General features: G+C 48.3%; 1 protein-coding gene across 49 annotated transcripts in view; it reads right to left on the reverse strand.

Annotated features, from left to right (window-relative positions):
- Positions 1–13,600, reverse strand: part of SORBS1 (sorbin and SH3 domain containing 1) — a 240,759-nt gene extending 227,159 nt beyond the window's left edge. For 39 of the 49 annotated variants that reach the window (XM_049696726.1, XM_049696702.1, XM_049696700.1 and 36 more), the window contains exon 1: positions 13,477–13,600. The gene's annotated coding sequence lies outside the window, so the exon portion shown is untranslated. The other 10 variants (XM_049696688.1, XM_049696677.1, XM_049696686.1 and 7 more) reach the window with 6 other exon arrangements.
- Positions 13,601–13,638: the final 38 nt, after the last annotated feature.

Below are 13,638 nucleotides of genomic sequence, written 5' to 3' on the forward strand. Positions count from 1 at the left end.
CAAAAGTGAAATAGTCCTAAAAGGCCTGAGGCCGTCTTGGCCCAGGCTCATGGGCCTGGCAGCCTAACCTTCAGCAACCACCACAAAACCCTGCGGAGGCCCTGGGCTCCCTCAAGTCCACTCCTTTCTCCAGCTACTCTATTTTCTGTCCCTGTTGGGATTTTGCTTTCTCTGGAGCCTGATTCATTCTGTCCTGCTTAAAGCAGCCCAGCTCCTACTTTTGCCTTGACTCCTCCCTCGAGATCCCTGGCCCGCTCTCAAGCCCACTGCCCGGGCCACTGGGGCAGCAACTCATATCTCCCCAATCCAATTCCAGCCTTTCTTACCTCATCCCTGCCTTCCAGATCCTGCCTGCTGTGCGCACTGTCTATAAAGAGAGGCCCAAGCACAGACGGGTCAGCAGTATGTATGCTAGAGCAGCCTTGCAAAGACCCCCTAACAGCGACGTACCATGAAAATGTTCCCATTTTCTCTCCTGTTAATTTGTTATCAGCAGCTACAACCCCTGACCATCATTCTGTGTTTGTGGGAAACAGTCACCCAACACTGGATCTGCACTGACTAAAGACCAACTCTGAGTGGAGAACAACCTGCAAATGAACTATTTATTTACACATCAGACAAGGGAACTGCTCACGTGCACAGCCTCCAGGTTCCATACACATTCCAGGGACTGGCAGTGACTGTTAGGATTTCACACGTTATGTCCTAGTGACTTCATACTGGGAGACCAAGCTCAAAGGTGGGCCTGCGGGCAGGTGTTAATAATCGACATATAAGGCATGATACAAACGAGTAATGAGTTTCCGCGTCCCCACCCATTTCTATTACAACTGCCATGAGCTAGAACATCCCCACGATGCTGAAAAGTCAAGGCCCAGATGGGAATGAGATCGGCAGAGCAAGGTATAGGTTAAGGTACGGTAGTCAGTATTCCTGCTCATTGGTATTGGAACTCAGGCAGCACTTTTACGGCACGTTGAGAATCCAGGTTGCCAGGAACAGACTGCTCACAGGTCATTCCTGGGTCGATCATTACTACACGCCTGACTTCTCAGGTCCACCACTGGCCTTTCTCTACTACCTGCCACATGGGTTATGCATGTCTAGCGTGTCCTCACTACCCCCACGCCCCACATACTTTGCCACACTATAACCTTCCTACTCAATACCCAAAACAAACTTGAACGCCTGCCAGGGAAGAGCCCAGCCCTCAGGGTGTTAATGAGGAAATAAACTCCAGGAGGGCGGGGCCTATGTCTACATTGCTCATCAGCATTTGTTTAACAAGTGAAATGAGACTGTGGTTATTGAAGCACTTCTTAAACAAAAGTTCCACGTGCAGGCAGGGATTCACCTCTCAAACGGGGCACCATCCCGTCCCTGGGGCTGACAGCAGAGCTCTCTTTCTCTTCACCCAGCAAAATGGGCACCTCTGGAACACGAAGCTACATTACATGGACCTGCTTGCAGGACTGAGCAATCGTGGGAATGCAAATCACCAAGGGATAGAAACCGCTAAGAAAAGACCAGGATCCCTTCTCTCTGCTGCACTTCTCTGGCACATCCCTCTGCTCCACAGGGGTAATGGCAAACATCTCTGACCTCATCCTTCCAAGGTGGAGATGTCAGGGGTGGGGGGGAGAGGGGAGGAATGTTTGGGGACCAGAGAAATGGCTGTGGGTAGAGGCAGACCAGGAGGAAGGAGACATCAAAAGGATTCTTGTTTCGAGTACCAGTCACCAGTACTGGAGCTGGGACGGCTTCAGGAACACACTGGCATTTTCACATCAGCTCACGTGACCGAAGCAGCCCCTGGCTTAGACGTACTCAGTTATGTGTCCCTCTCCAGGTGGTCAGTCGGCTCTACAAACACAGCTTTGCCTGCCAATGTTTTTTCCACTCCATGGTCTCCTGTTTGAAAACGCCCCCTTGACTCTGCCAATAACTTCAGTCCCCTTCTCATTCTCAATACAGCAACCAGCATTACTGAGTGATTACTACGTGTCAGGCACAGCTCTAAAGACTTACACAGTCCTGTGATGTAGGCACTACTGTTTTCTCCACTTTATAGGTGAGGCAACTGAGGTACAGACTAGAAACTTGCCTGAGGGAGCAGCAGAGCCAGGATGGGGGCCCAAGCAGCCTGAGCGCAGAGATCACACGCCTCGTCACTGCTCCCCGACCTCACTTCCGAGAGAGAAGAGCCGAGCTCCAAGGTAAGAGATCTGCTCCCAGCTCAGGTCCATCCAGCCACATGACCTTAAACAAATGGCTTTTCTGTGCCTCAGCTGCCTCGACTGTGAAACAAGGCTGATCACGGACGCCTGGTCTAGAAACAGAGACTCTTAGCTCTGTAGTCCAGCGTCTCCTAAGAGAACATCCTGAGGTGATGGAAAGGTTCTCTCTCTGTGCTGTCCATGGGGCAGCTGCTAGTGTCGTGTAGCTATGGAGCACTTGAAATGTGGCTAGTGTGACCGAGAAACTGAATTTTAAACTGTATTGCACTTTAATTAATTTAAACTTACATAGTCACATGTGGCTAGTGGCTACCATACTGGAAAGTTCAACTCTAGTCTATAAATTCCAGGATGGCAGGTGCCACTTCTCTTTGGTCACTGCTGTATTCGCAGAGCCCAGCATAGACCCCAGCCTATGGTTGGAGCTCAGTTAACTATTTGTTGAACAAATCAAAAGCAAAGGACTTTTCAGGTGCTCTAATATGACTTCATTGACACCCAAGCATTGATTCTTCAGGTTCCCTGCCCAGCGGACATCTAACCTCAGCTTGCCCAGGAGCTCAGGCCTCCCAAAGCAGTAAGAGAGGGAGCACCTCTCAAGATGAAAGACAATGGATGGAGACAAATCTTCTAAAAGTTCTACGGAGCTAAACTATCTCCCTGAAATTTCTACTTACTAGTCCTGGCACGCTAGCTCACAGGTCTGGGAAAAACAAAATAAGTTATGAAACAGCCCTTAAACATTTTTTTTTCCTTTTTTGCGGTACGCGGGCCTCTCACTGTCGCGGCCTCTCCCGTTGCGGAGCACAGGCTCCAGACACGCAGGCTCAACGGCCATGGCTCATGGGCCCAGCCGTTCCGCGGCATGTGGGATCTTCCCAGACCGGGGCACGAACCCGTGTCCCCTGCATCGGCAGACGGACTCTCAACCACTGCGCCACCAGGGAAGCCCCCTTAAACATTTTTTTAAGATTTTTTTTAACGTGGACCATTTTTTTAAAAAGTCTTTTATTGAATTTGTTACAATATTGCTTCTCTTTTATGTTTTGGTTTTTAGGCATAAGGGATCTTAGCTCCCCAACCAGGGATTGAACCCGAACCCCTGCACTGGAAGGTGAAGTCTTAACCACTGGACCGCCAGGGAAGTCCCAGCACTTAAACATTTTTAAATACAGGATTATATCTGTAAGTCACTTTCTTAGTTAGTATGAGTCCAATCCTAGTTCACTGTAAGGCTGGTTAAACAACTACATGACTGAGATCTGCGTGTGGGGAACAATCCTCCAGTGTCAGGGTTGTGGCCCAGGACTGCTATCTCCGCTGACTTAATGTATTCAGTCCCCCCCTCCGCTCCTCCATAAGTGAGCCGCGGCGTATACAGCTAGACTCCCAACGAGCGAGGCCCTATTCTCCAAGCAAGGTTTGGGGATCCTGGCAGAGCAACTCACGTTTTCGTGTCTCCTTGATGTATTCTTTCTAAGTGCAAAAGCTAAGCTTCCATACATCTCCTATGAGCTGAGGACTGTGGCAGACCCAGGAGATACAAAGAGAGCTATAATGTAAGCCTTCACCAGGGGCCCATATCTAGAAAGGGTAAGAGGTGCAATCTGCAGAGCATTACCCCGCGCAAGTTACTGAAGGACGATCAGGAGAAAGACATATAAACCAAACACCATCAACTCAGTGTGACACATGCCATAACAGACACATGTACAAAATACTGAACTAAAGAGATACCCAGAGGGACCCTGCGCCGTGCCTTGCACACAGCAGGCACTCAGGGCAGTGAAATGAATCAAATCTTGACGAACAGCCCCTTTAAAGGCTGAGGAAACCACAACTCAGATGGGTTAAGTGACTTCTCAAGGTGACCCAAGTTGTTAGTGATGGGGCTGGAGATGGCACCTGGATCTCATCACTTACCAGCCCAACAGTCTATAATCCATCTCACAGCACTTCTTATCCGACCCTTCAGGGGGAGAGTGGCAGGGTCTGCCCACTGCTTGTTATTACATCCATCTCAGAATAAACAATGGATTTATTTCTGGACAACTGTATGTTGGGTATTCTTGAAAATCTGAGGAGCTGCTGTATGTATACCATCTTAGAAACATGCGTCCAATCATTTAACAAACATTTCTTGGGAATATACTATATATCAGGCACCTGTTTAAAGGCTTGGATAAAGAGATGACACGAACTTCTGGTCAGATCAGAACAGCCACATTTATCTCTGCTCTCTCCCAGAACCCCACGAAAAGGCAGCAGAGGAATCTGTTTTTTAATGGAAAGGAGACGATGGCTGATGAGATATGTTAACAGAATTCTGGAAGAGACAGAGCCGATTGCCATGCGGTCGCTGATTCGGGTTTCCGCTTCATCTGTTCTGCTGAGTGCAAGTAGGGGAGAAAACCACTGAACAAATGGTGACTTATGTCACAGGAACAGGAGAAGGCTCAGGAATGGGGGGCACCAAGGACTGCGAGGGGAGAAGCAGGACGGGACTAGAAAGAGGGGAGCCTGCAGAAAGTTGGCGAAAGGAGCAAAAAGATGCCAGGGTCTCTCCTGCAATCTGCTCAGTCTGGTGACCTCCCTCCCTCAGCCGGCAAGAGGTGGAGGTTCACTGTTTTTAGGCAACTACACCAGAGACTCTCTGGATTCAGACACAGTTGAGGGAGAGACACAGCTGAGGGAGGTAGGGAGAGGGGGGGCAACTTTCCGAAAACAGATGGACTGAGTGAAAATCTGCATACCAGACAGGGTACCCAGCCTCCTTCCCCATCAAGGCTCCCAGGAGGAGCAACAAACAGGCTATTACACCCCCAGGCACATTCCTCTCCGGGAAAACCCAACATGCCCAGAGAAAAGATCTATATGCACTGATTTCTAGGTGTCCTCAGTGGAAGAAAGGGAGGCTCTCTAATGAATCACTGTACCACGAGGTTCACAAGCCCCTTTCTTGTTGCACAGGTGCCCAATCAGCATTTTGGTCCCCACTCTTAAAATATAAATGGACAGTCGAGGATCAGATGCATGGAAGGATGGTTCCAATGGGAAATACAGTAACCAAAAGATGCAGAAAAAAGGGACTTGGAGGAAACAAAGACAATGCAGGGGAAGGAGAAAAACACCAAAAAACGAAATACAACACATATAAGTGAGTTTACTGCACCCATGAAGCAAGAACAAGATGCTATTCAAAACAAAAAAAGAAAAATGAGCCTTCAGAGAACTAGCAAATTCTAGAAAGTAAAGCATGCAAAAATGTTGCAAGCAAAACCATGAAAGCATAAATTAAAAATTCAAAAGGGTTATTAAGGATAAAGCTGAAGATGTCTCTCAAAAGTAAAACAAGGCCTGGTGGTGCAGTGGTTGAGAATCCACTTGCCAATGCAGGGGACCAGGGTTCCAGCCCTGGTCTGGGTGGATCCCACATGCCGCGGAGCAACTAAGCCCGTGCGCCACAACTACTGAGCCTGTGCTCTAGAGCCCGTGATCCACAACTACTGAGCTCACGTGCTGCAACTACTGAGGCCCGCGCTCCTGGAGTCCGTGCTCCACAGCAAAAGAAGCCACAGCAATGAGAAGCCTGCGCACCGCGATGAGGAGTGGCCCCTGCTCTCCACAACTAGAGAAAGCCCACACACAGCAACAAAGACCCAACACAGCCAAAAATAAATAAAATAAATAAATTTATAATAATAAAAAGAAAAAGTAAAGCAAAATGGAAAACAATAAAAGATTTTAAAATTACAAACTTGACCCAGGATGTCCAACATCCAAGTAATAGGAGTTCCAAAGACAAAACACAAGAAAAGGGGAGAAAATGAAATTAACAGAGAAAAATATAAGAAAATGTCCCCAAACTGAAGAATTTGAGTCTTCAGATCAAAAGAGCACACCAAGGAGCCAGCATGATAATTTTTAAAGCAAGAACAATCCAAATACAGGGAAAGAAAGAGGATCCTAAAACTTTCCGCAAGAAGAATGCAGGTTACCCGTAAATGATCAAGAATCAGGATAGCATCCAAATTCTGACATCAATATTGGAACCTAGAAGACAGCGGAGCAATGCCTTCAAAACTAAGGGCAAATGGCTTTCAATCTAAAATTCTAGACAAATCAAACCACCAATCAAGTGTGAATGTATAATAGAATAGAACAGCTCAGACATGCAAATGTGAGGTGATCAAGTTGTACAGACCCTCTCTCAGAAACTCCTGAGGAATAAATCAAGAAATAGGAAACAGAGGATCCAACCCAGAGCAAGGTGAGGGAATTCCCCATGATGAGTCATGCCCCAGGCCTAGAGGTCAATCAGCAGGGAATAAAGGTGAGGGATGGAGGCCTCTGGGAGGGAGGTCTCCAAGGACAAAAAGACTGTAGTGAAATAAAAAGGAACTTGTGTTATAAAACAGAGATATTTTAAAATGCCATCAGAAACACTGGGAATTAGTAATAAGTACAAAGGAAACTAAATAGAAAAAAAAAGCAATTATTAACTCAAAAAAATTTAAAAAAAGAGACATACAAGAAAGGAAATTTCATTACAGTACAACTATAAGGCTCAGCCATGAACACTATTTACACAGTCAAAATAATATAAGTATTGACTATCGTTGTAAAACTGTGACATAATCACACTGGGAGGACATGAAGGAAGGGAAGTAAGTGAGGAGAGGAGGAGTGAAAAGGGGAATAAGGGCTCCTCTAGTCCATAGCAGGACAATAGCCATATCAAGAGAAATAGCTAAAAGGGTTGGAAGTGACTATGGTAGACAGAATAATGGTCCCTCAAAGATGAAGATGCCCATACCCTAATCCCCGAACCCATAAGCATGGTACATGGCAAAGGGGAATTAAGGTTGCAAATGGAATTAAGGTTGCTAACCAAATGAACTTAAAACAGGGAGATTATCCTAGATTATCCAGGTGAGCCCAAAGTAATCACAAGGGTCCTTAAAAGTGGAAGAGGGACGGAGAAGGGAGTCAGGAAGATGTGACTATGATAGAAGGTCAGTGATGCATGGGAGGACTCAACCGGCCATTGCCGGCTTTGAAGATGTTGGAAGGGGGACATGAGCCAAGGAATGCAGGCGGCCTCCAGAAAGGGGAAGACGCAAGGAAGAGAATGCAGCCCTGCTACCATCTTGATTTTAGCCCAGTGAGACCCTTTTCAGACTTCTAACCCACAGAACTGTAATTTAAATTTGTGCTGCTTAAAGCTACTACATTGGTGGTAATTTGTTCCTGCAGCAACAGAAAATCGTGTTCCGTGACTAACCCTGGGGAGTGGGTCACCAGGATGAGGAGGGCTGACACAGCTTTCTTTATAAGGCTTGCAGTGTTATTTGACTTTTAAAACTATATATATATATGGGCTTCCCTGGTGGCGCAGTCGTTGAGAGTCCGCCTGCTGATGCAGGGGACACGGGTTCGTGCCCTGGTCCGGGAAGATCCCACATGCCGCGGAGCGGCTGCGCCCGTGAGCCATGGCCACTGAGCCTGCGCGTCCAGAGCCTGTGCTCCGCAACGGGAGAGGCCACAACAGTGAGAGGCCCGCGTACCGCAAAAAAAAAAAAAAAAAAAAAAAAGAGCTGAAACAAATTCTCTCTTGCCAGATCTCACAATCTGGTAGAGAAGACAGGGAAACAGCTACTGCTGAAAGGCAAACACAGGAAGAAAACACCTCTTTGAGACATGAGGGCGTCTGAAAGGAGTAGAAGTCAGCCGGGCAAAGGAGAAACAGGCCTTCCGGGGAGTGGACAAAGACCAGGGGGACGTGTAAGAGTTCTGAATGACGGGACATCAGTGGGTCTGGCAGAGTCAGCAGGAATGCGTGAGTGGGCAGGTCCCAGCACCCCAGGTGTGACACCTGCCCCACTGCTGGCTTCTCTGGCTGGGGTCTGGGACCTGCTGTGCATATTTAGGGCGGGCATGGACAAGCAAAGACCCCAGACAAACACAGCATTTTCCTGGACCATCAACTGTAGTCAACAGTAAAGCATTTTAAATACTTTTATACTAAAACCAGAACAGATGTATTACAGAATACAAAACTCACATGAATTTTTTTTTTAATATTTATTTATTTTGGCTGTACTGGGTCTTGGTTGAGGCATGTGGGATCTAGCTTCCCGACCAGGGATTGAACCCAGGCCCCCTGCAATAGGGAGCACAGAGTTTTACCCACTGGACCACCAACGGAGTCCCCTCACGTGAATTTTTAACATAAGAACTGGAGACTTCAAGGCAACTTCTTGTTTGAGAGGCCCACTTTAGACACTAAACTATCTGCTGACCACTGAGCATCAAGACTCAGGCTTCTCTATAATTAATACGAGTCAGAAGAAAGGTTAAAACACCATAGCATGCATCCATCAAAGCACCCGGGACTTCATAACAGCAACCTGTCAGTGGCTGCCTACACTCCCTGTGTCACACAAGATGTCCCTTGGGTCCCAACACGAATGGGACAGTTGAGAAGCATCTCATTCTTTTCCAAAGGGGTCTGGGTCCTACTACTGCCGGATGAGTTAGATCTGCCTGGGGAAATAAAGAAAAACCACCACACTGAACTTTTCCTACATGTCCTCTCTTGTCTCCCTCCCACCCACACTCTAAGCATTACCAGGATCACTGATAAAACCTCAGCTCCCCCATCAGCTCCTCCAAACCCTTACAGTACAGGCCCCTGTTAGAGAATACGCTGGAAATACTCTTTCCATGGGAGGAAGTCAAGAAATAGGGCACATCTCTTGGGAGAGGGTGTCCCTTGTGTCCACAAACAAGGGGGAAACTTTTTCTATTGTTGTAGCTGGTTTTGTTATAAAAACAATAATATCCACGCGACAGTGAGCTGGGAAATTTCTTTTTCTGTAAAGAGCCACTACTGACCACAGAAGAGGAGCAGAGGAAAAAAAAATCAATGGAAGGCCACACAGAAGTAAAAAGCAATTTAATTGGGTTTGTTTTGTTTGTTTTTTGTGTGTAAAACACATATACACACATTCAAAAAAGTGAACTCAACTGATTTCAAATTAAGAACAGAGAGGATGAGATTTTAATAACACAATAAATATATTAAAATACACTACAGCGCTATGTTATTGACAGTAAATAAAAGATGGAGGAGGAGGTCAAAGAAAAAGGTATAATAGTAGGAGAGAAAAAGAAAGGTAGAGCGGGGGGTGTGGGAAAAGAAGGATGGGAAGACAGCAAGATACAGGGACAGACAGACAGACATGAGTAACCATACACAAAAAGAGGGAACAACTAAAGGATCCACAGAAAGACTTCCTAGGCCAAAGTAAATTACACTGTACATGGCCAGCTGTAGGCTTGGGCTATAGACTTCAAAGTATTATCACCTTTTATCCTTGCCTTTGAATGGTTACTAATGTGGTTAACCACTGTTCCCAGCTCTTTAACTGCTCATTTAAACATTCTGAGGCTTAGCTCAGGTCATAGGCCGGAAGCTCCCTCCATATGAGCTACAGTTCAGTAAATCAGTCACCTCCAATATCTCCTCTGAAAAGGAAGTACAAGAGACACTATCACACAAATCGCTATCTCATAAAATGTACAAAGCACCAATGAGAGTCAGTGGAGAAAATGCTGTTTGAGTTGAAAAAAAAATTCCATGGAAAAATTTTTTTCGTTTTAAATTAAAAAAACAAAACAAAACTGGAACTTCAGCAGAATGGGTTCCCACCTCAGCATTCTCCAGCATCACTCCCGGCACATCTGACTTTCCACGTGTTCAAGTTCTGCCTGCCCCACTGGCTCCAAAGGCCTGAGTTGGCCCTGAAACTAAATCAGCCTCCACCACACACTGCAATCTGAGGGTCAACAGAGAGATCCCAAGAGACTCCAAGTCAGTCCCAACCCTGGCCTGGACTCCGTTCACCCACCCCAACCCGTGTCTAAGCCAAGCCTCTCCTTACTTACTTCACTCTAAGGGCTGTAGAAATCTGCTATTTCACAGCTGATAAAGCCTCCCCCTTCCAGCTCCATCCCTTTTTCCTCCAAGCCTGGTGTCTGTTTTCCCCTTCCTCATCTGACCTGCCCCCAACCTCCTACCTGGTCTGTTTCCCCAACCTCTCCCTTCTACTGCCCCTAATTTCTCCTTTCTTTTCTCTCCCGCATCTTAGTATCATTTCTCTCAGAGGAAGAGGGGACTTAAGAGGTGTATCTAGAACAAGACCTAAAATCTATCCACCTGGGATTTTTGCCCAGCTCTGCATCTTGCGAGCTGTGTGACCTTGAACAAATGGCTGAGCCACCCAACCCCTCAAATTCCTCAGTGAGGGGGGCTGAACCTGGCAATCATAGAGGTCTCTTCCAACTCTCAGGTTCTAAACATCTAAACATTCACCTGTATAACCATAAATAAATCAGTGAGTTAAACATACACAGGGAGAGAGAATGAACTATAGAAACTCCCTTTCCTCAGCATTCTGTCACCCCACCTGGTCTCCCAACCAACCACCCACACTGAGGGGCTGTGTCTCACTCTGGGCTGTTCTAGCTCTAAATTATTTAGATACAGCAAAACCTTACCAATCACACTAATCAAGGAACAGATGCATCTGAATCCAACAGAAGGCTGAGTCCTGGAATGTTTCTTTCGTGCCATCGAGTAATACTGTGAATTTAACATCCGCTTAGCAAAGAATCTAGAAATGCCATCACAAACTGTCTTGTGAATCTAAGAACAGTAATGCTGTCGGGAACCCTGGAAAACAATCTACCCCAAAGCCCTCCACTTTCCCAACAAGGACACAGGCCCAGAGAGCGGAAGCCACTAGCCCAAAGCCCAAAGCAGGTTGGAGCCTGGATCAAAGCCAGCTGTCCTGCTTTTGGTCCAGAGGACCTCCACCAAAGCTTTGTGATACCATCCGTTTCCTTTTTCAAGAGACAGATTAAATCCCAAATTACCAGGGAGTGCCCTCTACAGCAAATCTATTTGCAAGTCCAGGGGAGGGGCCAGAGCTAAGTTTGGATGGCCAGATGACTACTAATGCTGCCTAATACAAGCTCTCTTTCCTGAACCCTGCCCATTCATTCTCTGCAAAGAAAACCCCAGACTGCTATCTATATGGGACTGTATTTTGGAGAGGGGAGAAAGGGAGAGTGGCACAGTTCTTTGTTCTGCCAGTAAGAAGCATCTGCTAGTCCTTTCCCACAACTCCTACCTCACCTCCCAATATTCCCAGTACCTTCGGAAAAGTTCACAGAAACTCGCCAACTAGAATAAAAGAAAGCAGGAGGTAACAGGAGGAAAGGGCCAACAGCAGGTGAGTGTCAAACGGACGGACGGTGACAATACCCTCCCAGCTCTTCGTCCTACGGGGAAGAAAGCATTTCTTTTCAGTTGCTAATACCCTGCGGGGAAGTCACCCGAGCTAGTTCAACTCAGCGCCCTCCAGCAGAGAAATGAGCTCTCTGCAACCCCTGGAGAACTAACCCTTTCCTAACCATCCACTCTAACAGTGCCCAGGGCAGAGGTACCAAAAGACCAACCCTCCCCTCCCCTCCCCTCCCCTCAGGCCAAGAGCCTGAAACATCAGAGCTTGAATGGCAAGGAGCTATTTAAGGCAGCATCAAGAGGGTGGGGCAGAAAATTGCTGGCAGCATCCTCCTCTCCACCGCTCCCACACAGCCAACACACACACACACACACACACACACACACACACACACACCTCTTGCTCCACACACACCCATCAACCTCACCTGTCTCTAAGGGCTGGAGATCTGGAGTCCCCAAATGTCCAGCATATGTTTTCTGTCATTGAGGCTGCTGTCCCCATCTGCTGCCCACCCCACTCTTAATCCACTCCGTTCTCTGCAATCACAACCCAGCCACCTTTCCAATCAAAAACACAAAACTGAATCTAGAGAAGCTCACAAACCAAGGAGGGGGGCATGGAGACAAGCCCTCCCTGGCCTTCACTTAGGAGAGAAAAAGGGCGCAAGGGGTGGGGGGCGGGGGGCGGGAGGTGATGTCAGAGGCCTGACATGCCAGACAGGCTCCATGATATCTCTAAATGAACCTCCCTCCTATTGACGGTGAAATCAATTCCGGCGATTTCAGCAGGTCGGCCCTGTGACAGGAGGGGTATCCCAGCGCTCAGTTTAAAACAAAAAATCCAAAGGCTCAGCCAGAACATGCTGGGAAAATCCAGGGTCTGGATAAAACGAGCAACGCTCAGTGGGATCCTTTCTGCTTTTATGTAGCAATGTAATAGCGTAATAAATTCTGTCTGCCTGAAGAAAGCATGCACTGGTGAATTTCAAAGCCATCTTACGACAGCGGATGCACGGGGATGCAGAATTCGACAGCACATTCCCCTGTGAATAAAACGTAATGATTTCAAGCCTCTTTCCCCCCCTATCTTGAATGGCGCTAGCGCTTATCAAGGAAGCCACCTCGGAAAGAAGCCAGAGGAGAGCCGGGGATGCCCGGGGAATTCGGAGAAAGGAGTTGCTTTCTGTTCATCTCGGTGAGGAGCTGGCTAGCAAGAAGCTGCCAGTCACTGAGGGATGAAGGAGCATGGGCAGATGAGCAGGCACCGGCGTCCCCGGACACGGACACACACACACAAACGTACCCGCTCATTCTGGCGGGTCCTAGGCCAGACCGGTAGTCCGTGCTGCCCTCCCGCCTTCCTCTCCTCCAGAGGGATGCTGATGAATGAACACACCTGAGATGCCTCCATCCTGCCGCTCGCTCCCTCCTTCCTCCTCTGGCTACTGCAGAGGAGCCTCTCCTCGGTAGTTTCACTTTACAGCGCAAACCCACGCGGGCTTTGATGTCTCCTCCACCCACCCATATTGCAGCCAGCCTGAAGCAGGCGGACATTCTCTCCTAGCAGAGGCCATGATCGCACGTACCCCCACCCACCAATAAAAACAAAAAATAAAAAAGACAAAAACCTGGAATCCTCCAAAACCCCTGCACCCTGGGGAACTTTCCCTTAAAGACTGGGGATCCACCAAGCAGGCAGGAAGGAGGGTTCCGCCGAGGGGGACCACGGTGTTCCCCTTGACCACGGGGGATGCTCTGGGGGAGGGGGTCCCTCAAGTCCTTCCAACAGCTGGCCCTTTAAACGCGCCTCCTCCGAGCGTGGAACAAAGGCGCCGCCCGCGGGGGCCGGGCCGGCGCACGCCCCCGGCGCCGGCGCTGACAATCAGGCGAGCGCGGGCTGAGGGGCCGCTGGCGCGGGCTTACCTTGCGGGTCTCCGGGCGGGCGGGCCAGCTGCGCGCGTCCTGCCCAACTCGCACTACACTCTGCAGTTGGCCCCGCTCTGTTTTTCTGGGACTCGGCGCTGACTTCACCGACACTCCGCGGCCGGCCAATGAGCTGCGGCGGCCGCCCCCTCATTAGCATGC

The sequence above is a fragment of the Orcinus orca genome, chromosome 14 (genome assembly GCF_937001465.1).
Source record: "Orcinus orca chromosome 14, mOrcOrc1.1, whole genome shotgun sequence".
NCBI classification, from domain to species: Eukaryota; Metazoa; Chordata; class Mammalia; order Artiodactyla; family Delphinidae; genus Orcinus; species Orcinus orca.